Here is a 22,920-nt window from a genome sequence, read left to right as displayed (position 1 = left end):
CATTTTTTTGCTAGGTGCTTCTTTTGATTGTTACCCTTATCACATACATTCATCAATTTCACAGTGGGTTAATATACTTGAATCATTAAATGTGGTTATGTGTTTGTTGTTTACCGCAGGGTCATCTGGTTGTATGGCCAGAAAGCAGATTCTACATTCAATGGATTTTTGGTGCAGATTGGACACCACATGCACCTTACTGAACACCGAATGTTCGGAATTTGATAAATGTTTTTTGTTTAGCTAGCTCCTTCGTTTGCTTTATATTTTGAAATACCTGATTTCAATGGTGTTTAAAAATAATCAATGTGGTGCAGAAATTGTGGTACATGTTTCATACCACTCATCAGGGAGATTCTGTTTTAGTTAGTTATATTACGTGTTCCATGGGTCATGAACACGATTCTTTCGTAATGATGTGGAACGTGTCAAGGTACACAAGATTCATTTATCCCAAGTAATCATTGTTAGTCTTATATATGGTACAATTGTTAAAGCTTACTGTATTTCTTTGGCCTATGTCAAAAAATTCATCTATGGAGGAGAAGGAGTTGTCATTCAGGAATTCTCTTAACTTACTTTTGAATGCCGATTGTTTGTCTGTCAGACTTTTGATATTGTTTAGCAATTGACCAAAAATCTTTGTGGCAGTAGAATTGACCCCCTTTTGTGCCAATGTCAAATTCAATGAACGGTAGTGAAGGTCACCCTGTCCCCTAGTATTGTAGCTGTGGAGTGTGCTATTAATTCTGAAGTGATCTGGGTTACTAACAACAAATTTCATTAGGCTGTATATATATTGTGAAGCTACTGGCAATATCCCTAATTCTTTAAATAATTGTCTACGAGATGATCTTGGATGAGCCCCAGACATTATTCTGATAACACGTGTTTTTGTGCAATAAATACCTTCTTTCTTAGTGATGAATTGCCCCAAAAGATGATTCTGTAAGAAAGCAACGAATGAAAATATGCGTGGTAAGCTAACTTACTGATGTGCTTGTCTCCAAAATTTGCAATGACACTAATAGCATAGGTAGCTGAGCTCAATCGTTTCAGTAGATTGTCAATGTGTGTCTTCCACTTTAAATTCTGATCAATACAGACACCCAGAAATTTTGAACGATCTGCTTTAGCTAAAGATTTTCCCCCACACTCTATATTTATTTCCGGTGGTATGCCTTTCCCTGTACTGAACTGTATGTACAGTGTTTTTCCAAAGTTCAATGAAAGTCCATTTGCGGAAAACCACCTAATAACTCTTTGAAAAACATTATTTGCATTTTCCTCAGCTGATTCTTGCTTTTTAGGCTTGATTACAATACTTGTGTCATCTGCAAAGAGGACCAAGTTTGCATCTTCATGAATATAATTAGGCAAGTCATTAACATATATTAAAAACAATAAATTCCCCAAGACAGAACCCTGTGGTACCCCATTCTTGATACATCCCCAGTCTGAATAATCTGCTGCCCTTTGTGTACTATGTGGGTTTACTGTTTCAACCTTCTGCATTCTACCAGTTAAATATGAAGTGAACCGTCTGTGTACTGAACCATTCATTCCATAGTACTTCAGCTTATCTAAGAGGATTTCATGTCCCACACAATCAAAAGCCTTAGAGAGATCACAGAAAATCCCAATTGGTGATGTTCTACTATCCAGAGCATTTAAAATTTGATCAGTGAAAGCGTGTATAGCACTATCTGTTGAAACACCTTTCTGAAAACCGAACTGACATTTTGTTGAAACGTTATTCCCACTAATGTGTAAAGTTACTCTTGAGTACATTACTTTTCCAAACACTTTTGAGAAGGATGTCAGAAGCGAAATAGGACGATAATTGTTGACGTCTGTCTTGTCACCTTTTTTATACAAGTGTTTAACTATGGCCTATTTCAATCTGTCAGGAAATATTCCCTGATTCAATGAGCTATTACATATGTGGCTAAGAACTCGACTTATCAGGTGTGGACGAGATTTTAGTATTCTATTGGAGATACCATCAGTTCTATGTGAGTTTTTATTCTTAAGTGAATTTATTTTTTTCTTAATTTCAGACGGTGAGGTGGGTAGGATTTCAATTTCATTTGTTTGCACCGGGAATGCCTCTTTCATATGGAGTTCTGCCCTATCTGGTGAGCAGCTGGTGCCTATATTTTCCACTACATTTATAAAATGATTATTAAAAATATTTTCAACCAGTGATTTTTCATTTATAAGCTTTTCATTGTGCTTAACAGTAATACTGTTGTCCTGTGACCTTGAATGCTCTGTTTCCCTTTTAACTATATTCCATATTGTTTTGTCATCAGAGGTGCTAATCTCAGACTTGATACACATACTTCTGGATTTTTTTATAACTTTCCTTAATATATTACAATATTTCTTATAATGGTTGAGCTTTTCTTCATCTCGACTTATTCTAGTGTCTTGGTATAGTTCCCATTTCCGGCTACAAGAAATTTTAATCCCTTTAGTCAGCCATGGTTTTTTATCAAGTTTATTTGAATTATGATTCACTAATTTCTTAGGAAAACTGTTTTCAAATATGCCCACAAGTTTATCATGGAATAAGTTAAATTTAACATTTGCATCAGGTTCCCGATAAACATCCTCCCAGTCTACCCTTTTCAAGCTTTCCTTAAATTGTTGAATTGTTATATGGTTAATTGGGCGTATTATTTTGTTTGTTTGTTTTCACATTACTGTATGGAGCAAAGTCATGAATTGAAAGTAGCTGTGCATCGTGATCAGAAAGCCCGTTCTTAATAGGATAGGTGCTTACTTCTTTTAATTTATCTTGGTCTATGAAAATGTTATCTATCAGGGTGCTACTGTCTTGTACAATACGAGTAGGAAGATCAATGACTGATGTCAGATTGTAAGAGCAAAGTAATAGTTCAAGGTCGTTCTTCTTGCTTGAGTGTTTAAGAAAATCTACGTTAAAATCTCCACAAATGATAATGTGTTTTCCCTTTTCTGACAGATAACACAGCAAGAGATCTAGGTTTTTAAGAAACATTTGAAAATTTCCAAGTGGGGACCTATACACAGTCACAATTATGAATTTACCACTGTCCAATTTAAGCTCACAAGCGCATACTTCAATGTGCTGTTCTACACAGAATTTTGCGGTTTCTCTGTTTTTAAAACTATGTTCCCCCTTAACATAAATGGCAGCTCCTCCTTTCTCCATATTGTCTCTACAAAAATAAGTTGCTAGTTTATACCCATTAATATTTCCATTTTCCATTTGTGTAGTTATATGATGTTCAGACAGGCACAGTACATCAACTTCTGTTGTATTTTTAATATTCTCAAAACAAATTATTAGTTCGTCTGTTTTGTTCCTTAATCCCCTGATATTTTGGTGAAATATATTAACATAACTGTTTCCTCTACCTTTATTCGAACCATTTATTTTTTTTACCTTTAAGAGCTGCCCGTCTGGACATTTTGTTCAACCTAAAAAAAGGTGCTCCTATGCCCTTTTGGGTCACAGGGGTTTTGCCTTGAGTGCTAGTGGCCCCCTTTAGACGACCTACAATTAAATCAGCTAATCTATCCTTCCCTAGACTATTTAGGTGCAGGCCATGTCGAGTGTATCCCCATCTCCCAATGCTACCAACAGGCACTGTATAAATGTGTGTTTTTGCACCGTCCAGCAGCTGCTCGCACAACTCTCTGTTAACTCGCCACACAGAAGGGTTAACCGAGTGCTGATCGTAACGCTGCAATACCTCAACAAAACCCACATTCGCACATCCTGTTGCAGCTCATATTTTATCCAGGTCACTCTTAATATCATAATTCCTATCCTTAGCCAGGCTGTTTCCTGCCCCACCTATTACTATCACCTCATCATTCTTGTCAAAGTCCCTACAGAGTGGTCCTATTTCTGCTATCACCTGGCTAAGCCTAGCACTTGGCTTAAACAAACTCGTGACCTGGTAATCTGCTCCTAATTTCTCCTGCACTAGTTGGCCTACACCCCTCCCTGGCAGCAAGACTTTTCTTTTCCTATTACTAGATTTTCCCGACCTAATGCTGTTACCAATTTTAGTAGTCTGCTGCACCCTACTTTCAACTACTCCTGTTTTTGGCTCCTCCCTTCCTACTCCAGGTAACAAGGAGAATTTATTCATAACTGGAACTTCGACAACATCTACATGGCTGGTCCCTTTTTGCGATTTCCTTGTTACCAATTCCCATTTCCCGCAGGCTTTTTCCCCCTTTAACTTAGTTAATTCAGTTTTTACCGAATCTAGTTCAGCCTGAAGGGCACACATCTTTTCCTCCTGTTGTACGAATCTTTTTTCTATACTACAGAACCTACAGTTCCATGGAAGAGCCAAAAGCATAATCTCGTCAAATTTCCCGCTACATGAGCCCCAATGAAAAACACCCCCACATCCTCCACATACCACACCCGATTCTATCTCCTTACGGCAGCTTCCACACTTAGTACTCATGGCAATGTACAGTAATAAAATTTAAACAATGATCTCTTAATACAACAAACTATATTCTTAAATCAGTAAGATAATGAACCTACAATGGATGTAATCTAACGAGCTACGTGAATTTAAACAATCGTTACCTGAAAGTAAACAAACGCCAAATGGAAAGTCTATGAACAAATAAGTTTGAATAATCTTCAATCCGACGATATGCTAATTGCTTCTTTTCATTGTTACCCTTCTCACTTACATTCATCAATTTCACAGTGGAGTTATGTATTTGAATCGTGAAATGTGCTTAAGAGTTTGTTGTTTACAGCAGGGTCATCTGGTTGTATGGCCAGAATGCAGATTCTCCATTCAATGGGTTTTTGGTGCAAATTGGACACCACATGCTGTTTACTGAATAACTAATGTCTAGAATTTGATAAATCTTCTTGTTTAGGTATCTCCTTCATTTGCTTTATATTTTAAAAAATCTTATTCCAATGTTCACTAAAAATAATCAATGTGCTGCACAAATTGTGGTACATGTTTGTTCCCTCTCTACAGGGAGATTCCGTTTCATGACTGCTATGTTTGTTCAAACATCGAGTGTGATTTTGTTGAATGGGAACCTCCACTCCGAGCATCTTGAGTGTTGGAGTTATTACGAAAAACTTCATTGTTTTGCTAGGTGCTTCTTATGATTGGTACCCTTATCACATACATTCATCAATTTCACAGTGGGTTAATATACTTGAATCATTAAATGTGGTTATGTGTTTGTTGTTTACCGCAGGGTCATCTGGTTGTATGGCCAGAAAGCAGAGTCTATATTCAATTGATTTTTGCTGCAGATTGGACACCACATGCACCTTACTGAACATCGAATGTTCGGAATTTGATAAATGTTTTTGTTTTGGTATCTCCTTCATTTGCTGTATATTTAAAAAAAATTATTCCATGGTCACTAAAAGTAATCGGAGTGCTGCACAACTTGTGGTACATGGTTCTTCCTTCTCTGCAGGGAGATTCCGTTTCAAGACTGCTATGTTTGTTCTAGCATCGAGTGTGATTTTGTTGGATGGGAACCACCACTCTGAGCATCCTGAGTATTGGAGTTATTAGGAATGACTTCATTGTTTTGCTAGGTGCTTCTTTGATTGTTACCCATATCACTTATATTCACTAATTCCACTATGGATTAATGTATTAGAATTGTGACATGAGGTTACGTATTTGTTGTTTACAGCAGGGTCATCTGGTTGTATGGCCACAAAGCAGATTCTCCATTAAATGTGTTTTTGGTGCAGATTGGATACCACATGCACCTTACTGAATAACGGCTGTTCAGAATTTGATAAATCTTCTTGTTTAGGTGTCCCCTTCATTTGCTTTATATTTTTAAAAATCTTATTCCAATGTTCACTAAAAATAATCAATGTGCTGCACAAATTGTGGTACATGTTTGTTCCCTCTCAACAGGGAGATTCCTTTTCATGACTGCTATGTTTGTTCAACCATCGAGTGTGATTTTTTTGGATGGGAACCACCACTCTGAGCATCTTGAGTGTTGGAATTATTAGGAATGACTTCATTGTTTTGCTAGGTGCTTCTTTTGATTGCTACCCTTATCACATATATTCATCAATTGCACAGTGGGTTAATATATTTGAATCATTAAATGAGGTTATGTGTTTGTTGTTTACAGCAGGGTCATCTGGTTGTATGGCCATAAAGCAGATTCTGCATTCAATGCATTTTTGGTGCACATTGGACAACACATGCACCTTACTGAACACCGAATGTTCAGAATTTGATAAATCTTCTTGTTTTGGTGCAGAGTGAGTACCACATGCACATTACTGACCACCGAATGTTAGGAATTTGATAAATCTTCTTATTTTGGTATCTCTTTCATGTGTGTTATGTTTTTAAAAATGTTACTCCATGGTCACGAAAAATAATCAATGTGCTGCACAAATTGTGGTACATGATTCTTCCCTCTCAGCAGGGAGATTCTGTTTCATGAGTGCTATGTTTGTTTAACCATTGAGTGTGATTTTGTTGGATGGGATCACCACTCCGATGATTTTGACTATTGGAGTTATAGGGAATTACTTAATTGTTATGCTAGTGCTTCTTTTGATTGTTACTTTATATTCATCAATTTCACAGTGGAGTAATGAATTTGAATAGTGAAATGTGGTTAAGAGTTTGTTGTTTACAGCATGGTCATCTGGTTGTATGGCCAGAAAGCAGTTTCTCCATTCAATGGGTTATTGCTGCATATTGGACACGACATACTCTTTACTGAATAACGATTGTTCAGAATATCACAATTGAGGTAGCTCCTTCGTTTGCTTTATATTTTTAAAAATGTTATTCGATGGTCACAAAAAATAATCAAGGTGCTGCACAAATTGTGGTACATGTTCCTTCCCTCTCAACAGGGAGATTCCGTTTAATGACTGCTATGTTTGTTCCACCATCGAGTGTGATTGTGTAGGATGGGAACCACAACTCCGAGCATTCTGACTATTGGAGTCATTAGAAAGACTTTTTTCTTTTGCTAGGTGCTTTCTTTGATACCTTTATCACTTATATTCATCAATTTCACAGTGGAGTGATGTATTTGGTTCTTTAAATGTTTGTTGTTTACAGCAGGGTCATCTGATTGTATGGCCAGAAAGCTGATTCTCTATTCAATGGTCTTTTGGTGCAGATTGGACACCACATGCACTTTACTGAAAAAAGAATGTTCGGATTTTGATATATCTTCGTTTTTAGGTATCTGCTTCATTTGCTTTATATTTTTAAAAATCTTTTTGCAATGGTCACTAAAAATTATCAATGTGCTGCACACATTGTGGTACATGTTTCTTCCCTCTCAACAGGGACATTCTGTTTCAGGACTGCTATGTTTGTTCAAACATCGAGTGTGATTTTGTTGTATTTGAACCACCACTCCGAGCATCCTGAGTATTGGAGTTATTAAGAAAGATTTCATTGTTTTGCTAGGTGCTTGTTTTGATTGTTACCCTTATGACATATATTCATAAATTTCACAGTGGGTTAATATATTTGAATCTTGAAATGTGGTTATGTGTTTGTTGTTTACAGCAGCATCATTTGGTTGTATGGCCAGAAAGCAGATTTTCCACTCAGTGGGTTTTTGTTGCAGATTGGAGACCACTTACACCTTACTGAATAATGGCTGTACGGAATTTGATAAATCTTCTTGTTTAGGTATCTCCTTCATTTGCTTTATATTTGTAAAAATGTTATTCCAATGGTCCCAAAAAGTAATCAATGTGCTGCACAAATTGTGGGACATGTTTATTCCCTCTCAGCAAGGAGATTCGTTTCGTGACTGCTATGCTTGTTCTTCCATCGAGTGTGATTTTGTTCGATGAGGAGTATCACTCCAAGCATCCTGAGTATTAGTTTTTAGTAAGGCTTCATTGTTTTGCTAGGTGCTTATTTTTATTCTTCAACTTATCACATATATTCATCAATTTCACAGTGGAATAATATATTTGAATCGTGAAATGTGGGTAAATATTTGTCGATTACAGCAGGGTCATCTGGTCGTATGGCCAGAAAGCAGATTCTCCATTCAATGGGTTTTTGGTTCAGGTTGGACACCACATGCACTTTACTGAATATCTATTGTTAAGAATTTGATAAATCTTCTTGTTTAGGTATCTCCTTCATTTGCTTTATATTTTAAAAAATCTTATTCCAATGTTCACTAAAAATAATCAATGTGCTGCACAAATTGTGGTACATGTTTGTTCCCTCTCTACAGGGAGATTCCGTTTCATGACTGCTATGTTTGTTCAAACATCGAGTGTGATTTTGTTGAATGGGAACCTCCACTCCGAGCATCTTGAGTGTTGGAGTTATTACGAAAAACTTCATTTTTTTGCTAGGTGCTTCTTTTGATTGTTACCCTTATCACATACATTCATCAATTTCACAGTGGGTTAATATACTTGAATCATTAAATGTGGTTATGTGTTTGTTGTTTACCGCAGGGTCATCTGGTTGTATGGCCAGAAAGCAGATTCTACATTCAATGGATTTTTGGTGCAGATTGGACACCACATGCACCTTACTGAACACCGAATGTTCGGAATTTGATAAATGTTTTTTGTTTAGCTAGCTCCTTCGTTTGCTTTATATTTTGAAATACCTGATTTCAATGGTGTTTAAAAATAATCAATGTGGTGCAGAAATTGTGGTACATGTTTCATACCACTCATCAGGGAGATTCTGTTTTAGTTAGTTATATTACGTGTTCCATGGGTCATGAACACGATTCTTTCGTAATGATGTGGAACGTGTCAAGGTACACAAGATTCATTTATCCCAAGTAATCATTGTTAGTCTTATATATGGTACAATTGTTAAAGCTTACTGTATTTCTTTGGCCTATGTCAAAAACTTCATCTATGGAGGAGAAGGAGTTGTCATTCAGGAATTCTCTTAACTTACTTTTGAATGCCGATTGTTTGTCTGTCAGACTTTTGATATTGTTTAGCAATTGACCAAAAATCTTTGTCGCAGTAGAATTGACCCCCTTTTGTGCCAATGTCAAATTCAATGAACGGTAGTGAAGGTCACCCTGTCCCCTAGTATTGTAGCTGTGGAGTGTGCTATTAATTCTGAAGTGATCTGGGTTACTAACAACAAATTTCATTAGGCTGTATATATATTGTGAAGCTACTGGCAATATCCCTAATTCTTTAAATAATTGTCTACGAGATGATCTTGGATGAGCCCCAGACATTATTCTGATAACACGTGTTTTTGTGCAATAAATACCTTCTTTCTTAGTGATGAATTGCCCCAAAAGATGATTCTGTAAGAAAGCAACGAATGAAAATATGCGTGGTAAGCTAACTTACTGATGTGCTTGTCTCCAAAATTTGCAATGACACTAATAGCATAGGTAGCTGAGCTCAATCGTTTCAGTAGATTGTCAATGTGTGTCTTCCACTTTAAATTCTGATCAATACAGACACCCAGAAATTTTGAACGATCTGCTTTAGCTAAAGATTTTCCCCCACACTCTATATTTATTTCCGGTGGTATGCCTTTCCCTGTACTGAACTGTATGTACAGTGTTTTTCCAAAGTTCAATGAAAGTCCATTTGCGGAAAACCACCTAATAACTCTTTGAAAAACATTATTTGCATTTTCCTCAGCTGATTCTTGCTTTTTAGGCTTGATTACAATACTTGTGTCATCTGCAAAGAGGACCAAGTTTGCATCTTCATGAATATAATTAGGCAAGTCATTAACATATATTAAAAACAATAAATTCCCCAAGACAGAACCCTGTGGTACCCCATTCTTGATACATCCCCAGTCTGAATAATCTGCTGCCCTTTGTGTACTATGTGGGTTTACTGTTTCAACCTTCTGCATTCTACCAGTTAAATATGAAGTGAACCGTCTGTGTACTGAACCATTCATTCCATAGTACTTCAGCTTATCTAAGAGGATTTCATGACCCACACAATCAAAAGCCTTAGAGAGATCACAGAAAATCCCAATTGGTGATGTTCTACTATCCAGAGCATTTAAAATTTGATCAGTGAAAGCGTGTATAGCACTATCTGTTGAAACACCTTTCTGAAAACCGAACTGACATTTTGTTGAAACGTTATTCCCACTAATGTGTAAAGTTACTCTTGAGTACATTACTTTTCCAAACACTTTTGAGAAGGATGTCAGAAGCGAAATAGGACGATAATTGTTGACGTCTGTCTTGTCACCTTTTTTATACAAGGGTTTAACTATGGCCTATTTCAATCTGTCAGGAAATATTCCCTGATTCAATGAGCTATTACATATGTGGCTAAGAACTCGACTTATCAGGTGTGGACAAGATTTTAGTATTCTATTGGAGATACCATCAGTTCTATGTGAGTTTTTATTCTTAAGTGAATTTATTTTTATCTTAATTTCAGACGGTGAGGTGGGTAGGATTTCAATTTCATTTGTTTGCACCGGGAATGCCTCTTTCATATGGAGTTCTGCCCTATCTGGTGAGCAGCTGGTGCCTATATTTTCCACTACATTTATAAAATGATTATTAAAAATATTTTCAACCAGTGATTTTTCATTTATAAGCTTTTCATTGTGCTTAACAGTAATACTGTTGTCCTGTGACCTTGGTTGCTCTGTTTCCCTTTTAACTATATTCCATATTGTTTTGTCATCAGAGGTGCTAATCTCAGACTTGATACACATACTTCTGGATTTTTTTATAACTTTCCTTAATATATTACAATATTTCTTATAATGGTTGAGCTTTTCTTCATCTCGACTTATTCTAGTGTCTTGGTATAGTTCCCATTTCCGGCTACAAGAAATTTTAATCCCTTTAGTCAGCCATGGTTTTTTATCAAGTTTATTTGAATTATGATTCACTAATTTCTTAGGAAAACTGTTTTCAAATATGCCCACAAGTTTATCATGGAATAAGTTAAATTTAACATTTGCATCAGGTTCCCGATAAACATCCTCCCAGTCTACCCTTTTCAAGCTTTCCTTAAATTGTTGAATTGTTATATGGTTAATTGGGCGTATTATTTTGTTTGTTTGTTTTCACATTACTGTATGGAGCAAAGTCATGAATTGAAAGTAGCTGTGCATCGTGATCAGAAAGCCCGTTCTTAATAGGATAGGTGCTTACTTCTTTTAATTTATCTTGGTCTATGAAAATGTTATCTATCAGGGTGCTACTGTCTTGTACAATACGAGTAGGAAGATCAATGACTGATGTCAGATTGTAAGAGCAAAGTAATAGTTCAAGGTCGTTCTTCTTGCTTGAGTGTTTAAGAAAATCTACGTTAAAATCTCCACAAATGATAATGTGTTTTCCCTTTTCTGACAGATAACACAGCAAGAGATCTAGGTTTTTAAGAAACATTTGAAAATTTCCAAGTGGGGACCTATACACAGTCACAATTATGAATTTACCACTGTCCAATTTAAGCTCACAAGCGCATACTTCAATGTGCTGTTCTACACAGAATTTTGCGGTTTCTCTGTTTTTAAAACTATGTTCCCCCTTAACATAAATGGCAGCTCCTCCTTTCTCCATATTGTCTCTACAAAAATAAGTTGCTAGTTTATACCCATTAATATTTCCATTTTCCATTTGTGTAGTTATATGATGTTCAGACAGGCACAGTACATCAACTTCTGTTGTATTTTTAATATTCTCAAAACAAATTATTAGTTCGTCTGTTTTGTTCCTTAATCCCCTGATATTTTGGTGAAATATATTAACATAACTGTTTCCTCTACCTTTATTCGAACCATTTATTTTTTTTACCTTTAAGAGCTGCCCGTCTGGACATTTTGTTCAACCTAAAAAAAGGTGCTCCTATGCCCTTTTGGGTCACAGGGGTTTTGCCTTGAGTGCTAGTGGCCCCCTTTAGACGACCTACAATTAAATCAGCTAATCTATCCTTCCCTAGACTATTTAGGTGCAGGCCATGTCGAGTGTATCCCCATCTCCCAATGCTACCAACAGGCACTGTATAAATGTGTGTTTTTGCACCGTCCAGCAGCTGCTCGCACAACTCTCTGTTAACTCGCCACACAGAAGGGTTAACCGAGTGCTGATCGTAACGCTGCAATACCTCAACAAAACCCACATTCGCACATCCTGTTGCAGCTCATATTTTATCCAGGTCACTCTTAATATCATAATTCCTATCCTTAGCCAGGCTGTTTCCTGCCCCACCTATTACTATCACCTCATCATTCTTGTCAAAGTCCCTACAGAGTGGTCCTATTTCTGCTATCACCTGGCTAAGCCTAGCACTTGGCTTAAACAAACTCGTGACCTGGTAATCTGCTCCTAATTTCTCCTGCACTAGTTGGCCTACACCCCTCCCATGACTGCTCCATGGCAGCAAGACTTTTCTTTTCCTATTACTAGATTTTCCCGACCTAATGCTGTTACCAATTTTAGTAGTCTGCTGCACCCTACTTTCAACTACTCCTGTTTTTGGCTCCTCCCTTCCTACTCCAGGTAACAAGGAGAATTTATTCATAACTGGAACTTCGACAACATCTACATGGCTGGTCCCTTTTTGCGATTTCCTTGTTACCAATTCCCATTTCCCGCAGGCTTTTTCCCCCTTTAACTTAGTTAATTCAGTTTTTACCGAATCTAGTTCAGCCTGAAGGGCACACATCTTTTCCTCCTGTTGTACGAATCTTTTTTCTATACTACAGAACCTACAGTTCCATGGAAGAGCCAAAAGCATAATCTCGTCAAATTTCCCGCTACATGAGCCCCAATGAAAAACACCCCCACATCCTCCACATACCACACCCGATTCTATCTCCTTACGGCAGCTTCCACACTTAGTACTCATGGCAATGTACAGTAATAAAATTTAAACAATGATCTCTTAATACAACAAACTATATTCTTAAATCAGTAAGATAATGAACCTACAATGGATGTAATCTAACGAGCTACGTGAATTTAAACAATCGTTACCTGAAAGCAAACAAACGCCAAATGGAAAGTCTATGAACAAATAAGTTTGAATAATCTACAATCCGACGATATGCTAATTGCTTCTTTTCATTGTTACCCTTCTCACTTACATTCATCAATTTCACAGTGGAGTTATGTATTTGAATCGTGAAATGTGCTTAAGAGTTTGTTGTTTACAGCAGGGTCATCTGGTTGTATGGCCAGAATGCAGATTCTCCATTCAATGGGTTTTTGGTGCAAATTGGACACCACATGCTCTTTACTGAATAACTAATGTCTAGAATTTGATAAATCTTCTTGTTTAGGTATCTCCTTCATTTGCTTTATATTTTAAAAAATCTTATTCCAATGTTCACTAAAAATAATCAATGTGCTGCACAAATTGTGGTACATGTTTGTTCCCTCTCTACAGGGAGATTCCGTTTCATGACTGCTATGTTTGTTCAAACATCGAGTGTGATTTTGTTGAATGGGGACCTCCACTCCGAGCATCTTGAGTGTTGGAGTTATTACGAAAAACTTCATTGTTTTGCTAGGTGCTTCTTATGATTGTTACCCTTATCACATACATTCATCAATTTCACAGTGGGTTAATATACTTGAATCATTAAATGTGGTTATGTGTTTACCGCAGGGTCATCTGGTTGTATGGCCAGAAAGCAGAGTCTACATTCAATTGATTTTTGCTGCAGATTGGACACCACATGCACCTTACTGAACATCGAATGTTCGGAATTTGATAAATGTTTTTGTTTTGGTATCTCCTTCATTTGCTGTATATTTAAAAAAAAAAAAATTATTCCATGGTCACTAAAAGTAATCGGAGTGCTGCACAACTTGTGGTACATGGTTCTTCCTTCTCTGCAGGGAGATTCCGTTTCAAGACTGCTATGTTTGTTCTAGCATCGAGTGTGATTTTGTTGGATGGGAACCACCACTCTGAGCATCCTGAGTATTGGAGTTATTAGGAATGACTTCATTGTTTTGCTAGGTGCTTCTTTGATTGTTACCCATATCACTTATATTCACCAATTCCACTATGGATTAATGTATTAGAATTGTGACATGAGGTTACGTATTTGTTGTTTACAGCAGGGTCATCTGGTTGTATGGCCACAAAGCAGATTCTCCATTAAATGTGTTTTTGGTGCAGATTGGATACCACATGCACCTTACTGAATAACGGCTGTTCAGAATTTGATAAATCTTCTTGTTTAGGTGTCCCCTTCATTTGCTTTATATTTTTAAAAATCTTATTCCAATGTTCACTAAAAATAATCAATGTGCTGCACAAATTGTGGTACATGTTTGTTCCCTCTCAACAGGGAGATTCCTTTTCATGACTGCTATGTTTGTTCAACCATCGAGTGTGATTTTTTTTGGATGGGAACCACCACTCCGAGCATCTTGAGTGTTGGAATTATTAGGAATGACTTCATTGTTTTGCTAGGTGCTTCTTTTGATTGCTACCCTTATCACATATATTCATCAATTGCACAGTGGGTTAATATATTTGAATCATTAAATGTGGTTATGTGTTTGTTGTTTACAGCAGGGTCATCTGGTTGTATGGCCATAAAGCAGATTCTGCATTCAATGCATTTTTGGTGCACATTGGACAACACATGCACCTTACTGAACACCGAATGTTCAGAATTTGATAAATCTTCTTGTTTTGCTGCAGAGTGAGTACCACATGCACATTACTGACCACCGAATGTTAGGAATTTGATAAATCTTCTTATTTTGGTATCTCTTTCATGTGTGTTATGTTTTTAAAAATGTTACTCCATGGTCACGAAAAATAATCAATGTGCTGCACAAATTGTGGTACATGATTCTTCCCTCTCAGCAGGGAGATTCTGTTTCATGAGTGCTATGTTTGTTTAACCATTGAGTGTGATTTTGTTGGATGGGATCACCACTCCGATGATTTTGACTATTGGAGTTATAGGGAATTACTTAATTGTTATGCTAGTGCTTCTTTTGATTGTTACTTTATATTCATCAATTTCACAGTGGAGTAATGAATTTGAATAGTGAAATGTGGTTAAGAGTTTGTTGTTTACAGCATGGTCATCTGGTTGTATGGCCAGAAAGCAGTTTCTCCATTCAATGGGTTATTGCTGCATATTGGACACGACATACTCTTTACTGAATAACGATTGTTCAGAATATCACAATTGAGGTAGCTCCTTCGTTTGCTTTATATTTTTAAAAATGTTATTCGATGGTCACAAAAAATAATCAAGGTGCTGCACAAATTGTGGTACATGTTCCTTCCCTCTCAACAGGGAGATTCCGTTTAATGACTGCTATGTTTGTTCCACCATCGAGTGTGATTGTGTAGGATGGGAACCACAACTCCGAGCATTCTGACTATTGGAGTCATTAGAAAGACTTTTTTCTTTTGCTAGGTGCTTCCTTTGATACCTTTATCACTTATATTCATCAATTTCACAGTGGAGTGATGTATTTGGTTCTTTAAATGTTTGTTGTTTACAGCAGGGTCATCTGATTGTATGGCCAGAAAGCTGATTCTCTATTCAATGGTCTTTTGGTGCAGATTGGACACCACATGCACTTTACTGAAAAACGAATGTTCGGATTTTGATATATCTTCGTTTTTAGGTATCTCCTTCAATTGCTTTAAATTTTTAAAAATCTTATTTCAATGGTCACTAAAAATAGACAATGTGCTGCACAAATTGTAGTACATGTTTCGTACTTCTCATCAGGGAGATTCCATTTCATGACTGCTATGTTTGTTAGAACATCAAGTGTGATTTTGTTGGATGGGAATCACCACTCTTAGCGTTCTGACGATTGGAGTTATTAGAAAGACTTTTTTCTTTTGCTAGGTGCTTCCATAGATACCTTTATCACTTATATTCATCAGTTTCACAGTGGAGTAATGTATTTCTTTCGTGAAATGTTCGCAAATGTTTGTTGTTTACAGCAGGGTCATCTGGTTGTATGGCCAGAAAGCAGATTCTCTATTCAATGGTCTGTTGGTGCAGATTGGACACCACATGTACTTTACTGAATAACGAATGTTCGGATTTTGATATATCTTCGTTTTTAGGTATCTGCTTCATTTGCTTTATATTTTTAAAAATCTTGTTGCAATGGTCACTAAAAATTATCAATGTGCTGCACACATTGTGGTACATGTTTCTTCCCTCTCAACAGGGACATTCTGTTTCAGGACTGCTATGTTTGTTCAAACATCGAGTGTGATTTTGTTGGATTTGAACCACCACTCCGAGCATCCTGAGTATTGGAGTTATTAAGAAAGATTTCATTGTTTTGCTAGGTGCTTGTTTTGATTGTTACCCTTATGACATATATTCATAAATTTCACAGTGGGTTAATATATTTGAATCTTGAAATGTGGTTATGTGTTTGTTGTTTACAGCAGCATCATCTGGTTGTATGGCCAGAAAGCAGATTTACCACTCAGTGGGTTTTTGTTGCAGATTGGAGACCACTTACACCTTACTGAATAATGGCTGTACGGAATTTGATAAATCTTCTTGTTTAGGTATCTCCTTCATTTGCTTTATATGTGTAAAAATGTTATTCCAATGGTCCCAAAAAGTAATCAATGTGCTGCACAAATTGTGGGACATGTTTATTCCCTCTCAGCAAGGAGATTCGTTTCGTGACTGCTATGCTTGTTCTTCCATCGAGTGTGATTTTGTTCGATGGGAAGTATCACTCCAAGCATCCTGAGTATTAGTTTTTAGTAAGGCTTCATTGTTTTGCTAGGTGCTTATTTTTATTCTTCAACTTATCACATATATTCATCAATTTCACAGTGGAATAATATATTTGAATCGTGAAATGTGGGTAAATATTTGTCGATTACAGCAGGGTCATCTGGTCGTATGGCCAGAAAGCAGATTCTCCATTCAATGGGTTTTTGGTTCAGGTTGGACACCACATGCACTTTACTGAATATCTATTGTTAAGAATTTGATAAATCTTCTTGTTTAGGTATCTCCTTCATTTGCTTTATATTTTAAAAAATCTTATTCCAATGTTCACTAAAAATAATCAATGTGCTGCACAAATTGTGGTACATGTTTGTTCCCTCTCTACAGGGAGATTCCGTTTCATGACTGCTATGTTTGTTCAAACATCGAGTGTGATTTTGTTGAATGGGAACCTCCACTCCGAGCATCTTGAGTGTTGGAGTTATTACGAAAAACTTCATTGTTTTGCTGGGTGCTTCTTTTGATTGTTACCCTTATCACATACATTCATCAATTTCACAGTGGGTTAATATACTTGAATCATTAAATGTGGTTATGTGTTTGTTGTTTACCGCAGGGTCATCTGGTTGTATGGCCAGAAAGCAGATTCTACATTCAATGGATTTTTGGTGCAGATTGGACACCACATGCACCTTACTGAACACCGAATGTTCGGAATTTGATAAATGTTTTTGTTTAGCTAGCTCCTTCGTTTGCTTTATATTTTGAAATAACTTATTTCAATGGTGTTTAAAAATAATCAATGTGGTGCAGAAATTGTGGTACATGTTTCATACCACTCATCAGGGAGATTCTGTTTTAGTTAGTTATATTACGTGTTCCATGGGTCATGAACACGATTCTTTCGTAATGATGTGGAACGTGTCAAGGTACACAAGATTCATTTATCCCAAGTAATCATTGTTAGTCTTATATACGGTACAATTGTTAAAGCTTACTGTATTTCTTTGGCCTATGTCAAAAAATTCATCTATGGAGGAGAAGGAGTTGTCATTCAGGAATTCTCTTAACTTACTTTTGAATGCCGATTGTTTGTCTGTCAGACTTTTGATATTGTTTAGCAATTGACCAAAAATCTTTGTGGCAGTAGAATTGACCCCCTTTTGTGCCAATGTCAAATTCAATGAACGGTAGTGAAGGTCACCCTGTCTCCTAGTATTGTAGCTGTGGAGTGTGCTATTAATTCTGAAGTGATCTGGGTTACTAACAACAAATTTCATTAGGCTGTATATATATTGTGAAGCTACTGGCAATATCCCTAATTCTTTAAATAATTGTCTACGAGATGATCTTGGATGAGCCCCAGACATTATTCTGATAACACGTGTTTTTGTGCAATAAATACCTTCTTTCTTAGTGATGAATTGCCCCAAAAGATGATTCTGTAAGAAAGCAACGAATGAAAATATGCGTGGTAAGCTAACTTACTGATGTGCTTGTCTCCAAAATTTGCAATGACACTAATAGCATAGGTAGCTGAGCTCAATCGTTTCAGTAGATTGTCAATGTGTGTCTTCCACTTTAAATTCTGATCAATACAGACACCCAGAAATTTTGAACGATCTGCTTTAGCTAAAGATTTTCCCCCACACTCTATATTTATTTCCGGTGGTATGCCTTTCCCTGTACTGAACTGTATGTACAGTGTTTTTCCAAAGTTCAATGAAAGTCCATTTGCGGAAAACCACCTAATAACTCTTTGAAAAACATTATTTGCATTTTCCTCAGCTGATTCTTGCTTTTTAGGCTTGATTACAATACTTGTGTCATCTGCAAAGAGGACCAAGTTTGCATCTTCATGAATATAATTAGGCAAGTCATTAACATATATTAAAAACAATAAATTCCCCAAGACAGAACCCTGTGGTACCCCATTCTTGATACATCCCCAGTCTGAATAATCTGCTGCCCTTTGTGTACTATGTGGGTTTACTGTTTCAACCTTCTGCATTCTACCAGTTAAATATGAAGTGAACCGTCTGTGTACTGAACCATTCATTCCATAGTACTTCAGCTTATCTAAGAGGATTTCATGACCCACACAATCAAAAGCCTTAGAGAGATCACAGAAAATCCCAATTGGTGATGTTCTACTATCCAGAGCATTTAAAATTTGATCAGTGAAAGCGTGTATAGCACTATCTGTTGAAACACCTTTCTGAAAACCGAACTGACATTTTGTTGAAACGTTATTCCCACTAATGTGTAAAGTTACTCTTGAGTACATTACTTTTCCAAACACTTTTGAGAAGGATGTCAGAAGCGAAATAGGACGATAATTGTTGACGTCTGTCTTGTCACCTTTTTTATACAAGGGTTTAACTATGGCCTATTTCAATCTGTCAGGAAATATTCCCTGATTCAATGAGCTATTACATATGTGGCTAAGAACTCGACTTATCAGGTGTGGACAAGATTTTAGTATTCTATTGGAGATACCATCAGTTCTATGTGAGTTTTTATTCTTAAGTGAATTTATTTTTATCTTAATTTCAGACGGTGAGGTGGGTAGGATTTCAATTTCATTTGTTTGCACCGGGAATGCCTCTTTCATATGGAGTTCTGCCCTATCTGGTGAGCAGCTGGTGCCTATATTTTCCACTACATTTATAAAATGATTATTAAAAATATTTTCAACCAGTGATTTTTCATTTATAAGCTTTTCATTTATAAGCTTTTCATTGTGCTTAACAGTAATACTGTTGTCCTGTGACCTTGGTTGCTCTGTTTCCCTTTTAACTATATTCCATATTGTTTTGTCATCAGAGGTGCTAATCTCAGACTTGATACACATACTTCTGGATTTTTTTATAACTTTCCTTAATATATTACAATATTTCTTATAATGGTTGAGCTTTTCTTCATCTCGACTTATTCTAGTGTCTTGGTATAGTTCCCATTTCCGGCTACAAGAAATTTTAATCCCTTTAGTCAGCCATGGTTTTTTATCAAGTTTATTTGAATTATGATTCACTAATTTCTTAGGAAAACTGTTTTCAAATATGCCCACAAGTTTATCATGGAATAAGTTAAATTTAACATTTGCATCAGGTTCCCGATAAACATCCTCCCAGTCTACCCTTTTCAAGCTTTCCTTAAATTGTTGAATTGTTATATGGTTAATTGGGCGTATTATTTTGTTTGTTTGTTTTCACATTACTGTATGGAGCAAAGTCATGAATTGAAAGTAGCTGTGCATCGTGATCAGAAAGCCCGTTCTTAATAGGATAGGTGCTTACTTCTTTTAATTTATCTTGGTCTATGAAAATGTTATCTATCAGGGTGCTACTGTCTTGTACAATACGAGTAGGAAGATCAATGACTGATGTCAGATTGTAAGAGCAAAGTAATAGTTCAAGGTCGTTCTTCTTGCTTGAGTGTTTAAGAAAATCTACGTTAAAATCTCCACAAATGATAATGTGTTTTCCCTTTTCTGACAGATAACACAGCAAGAGATCTAGGTTTTTAAGAAACATTTGAAAATTTCCAAGTGGGGACCTATACACAGTCACAATTATGAATTTACCACTGTCCAATTTAAGCTCACAAGCGCATACTTCAATGTGCTGTTCTACACAGAATTTTGCGGTTTCTCTGTTTTTAAAACTATGTTCCCCCTTAACATAAATGGCAGCTCCTCCTTTCTCCATATTGTCTCTACAAAAATAAGTTGCTAGTTTATACCCATTAATATTTCCATTTTCCATTTGTGTAGTTATATGATGTTCAGACAGGCACAGTACATCAACTTCTGTTGTATTTTTAATATTCTCAAAACAAATTATTAGTTCGTCTGTTTTGTTCCTTAATCCCCTGATATTTTGGTGAAATATATTAACATAACTGTTTCCTCTACCTTTATTCGAACCATTTATTTTTTTTACCTTTAAGAGCTGCCCGTCTGGACATTTTGTTCAACCTAAAAAAAGGTGCTCCTATGCCCTTTTGGGTCACAGGGGTTTTGCCTTGAGTGCTAGTGGCCCCCTTTAGACGACCTACAATTAAATCAGCTAATCTATCCTTCCCTAGACTATTTAGGTGCAGGCCATGTCGAGTGTATCCCCATCTCCCAATGCTACCAACAGGCACTGTATAAATGTGTGTTTTTGCACCGTCCAGCAGCTGCTCGCACAACTCTCTGTTAACTCGCCACACAGAAGGGTTAACCGAGTGCTGATCGTAACGCTGCAATACCTCAACAAAACCCACATTCGCACATCCTGTTGCAGCTCATATTTTATCCAGGTCACTCTTAATATCATAATTCCTATCCTTAGCCAGGCTGTTTCCTGCCCCACCTATTACTATCACCTCATCATTCTTGTCAAAGTCCCTACAGAGTGGTCCTATTTCTGCTATCACCTGGCTAAGCCTAGCACTTGGCTTAAACAAACTCGTGACCTGGTAATCTGCTCCTAATTTCTCCTGCACTAGTTGGCCTACACCCCTCCCATGACTGCTCCATGGCAGCAAGACTTTTCTTTTCCTATTACTAGATTTTCCCGACCTAATGCTGTTACCAATTTTAGTAGTCTGCTGCACCCTACTTTCAACTACTCCTGTTTTTGGCTCCTCCCTTCCTACTCCAGGTAACAAGGAGAATTTATTCATAACTGGAACTTTGACAACATCTACATGGCTGGTCCCTTTTTGCGATTTCCTTGTTACCAATTCCCATTTCCCGCAGGCTTTTTCCCCCTTTAACTTAGTTAATTCAGTTTTTACCGAATCTAGTTCAGCCTGAAGGGCACACATCTTTTCCTCCTGTTGTACGAATCTTTTTTCTATACTACAGAACCTACAGTTCCATGGAAGAGCCAAAAGCATAATCTCGTCAAATTTCCCGCTACATGAGCCCCAATGAAAAACACCCCCACATCCTCCACATACCACACCCGATTCTATCTCCTTACGGCAGCTTCCACACTTAGTACTCATGGCAATGTACAGTAATAAAATTTAAACAATGATCTCTTAATACAACAAACTATATTCTTAAATCAGTAAGATAATGAACCTACAATGGATGTAATCTAACGAGTTAAGTGAATTTAAACAATCGTTACCTGAAAGTAAACAAATGCCAAATGGAAAGTCTATGAACAAATAAGTTTGAATAATCTACAATCCGATGATATGCTAATTGCTTCTTTTGATTGTTACCCTTCTCACTTACATTCATCAATTTCACAGTGGAGTAATGTATTTGAATCATGAAATGTGGTTAAGAGTTTGTTGTTTACAGCAGGGTCATCTGGTTGTATGGCCAGAATGCAGATTCTCCATTCAATGGGTTTTTGGTGCAAATTGGACACCACATGCTCTTTACTGAATAACTAATGTCTAGAATTTGATAAATCTTCTTGTTTAGGTATCTCCTTCATTTGCTTTATATTTTAAAAAATCTTATTCCAATGTTCACTAAAAATAATCAATGTGCTGCACAAATTGTGGTACATGTTTGTTCCCTCTCTACAGGGAGATTCCGTTTCATGACTGCTATGTTTGTTCAAACATCGAGTGTGATTTTGTTGAATGGGAACCTCCACTCCGAGCATCTTGAGTGTTGGAGTTATTACGAAAAACTTCATTGTTTTGCTAGGTGCTTCTTTTGATTGTTACCCTTATCACATACATTCATCAATTTCACAGTGGGTTAATATACTTGAATCATTAAATGTGGTTATGTGTTTGTTGTTTACCGCAGGGTCATCTGGTTGTATGGCCAGAAAGCAGAGTCTATATTCAATTGATTTTTGCTGCAGATTGGACACCACATGCACCTTACTGAACAACGAATGTTCGGAATTTGATAAATGTTTTTGTTTTGGTATCTCCTTCATTTGCTGTATATTTAAAAAAAAAATTATTCCATGGTCACTAAAAGTAATCGGAGTGCTGCACAACTTGTGGTACATGGTTCTTCCTTCTCTGCAGGGAGATTCCGTTTCAAGACTGCTATGTTTGTTCTAGCATCGAGTGTGATTTTGTTGAATGGGAACCTCCACTCCGAGCATCTTGAGTGTTGGAGTTATTACGAAAAACTTCATTGTTTTGCTGGGTGCTTCTTTTGATTGTTACCCTTATCACATACATTCATCAATTTCACAGTGGGTTAATATACTTGAATCATTAAATGTGGTTATGTGTTTGTTGTTTA

This window comes from Schistocerca gregaria, unplaced genomic scaffold, assembly GCF_023897955.1.
Source record: "Schistocerca gregaria isolate iqSchGreg1 unplaced genomic scaffold, iqSchGreg1.2 ptg000418l, whole genome shotgun sequence".
NCBI classification, from domain to species: domain Eukaryota; kingdom Metazoa; phylum Arthropoda; class Insecta; order Orthoptera; family Acrididae; genus Schistocerca; species Schistocerca gregaria.
The sequence above is the reverse complement of the archived record's forward strand: the minus strand, read 5'-3'. Positions refer to the sequence as shown.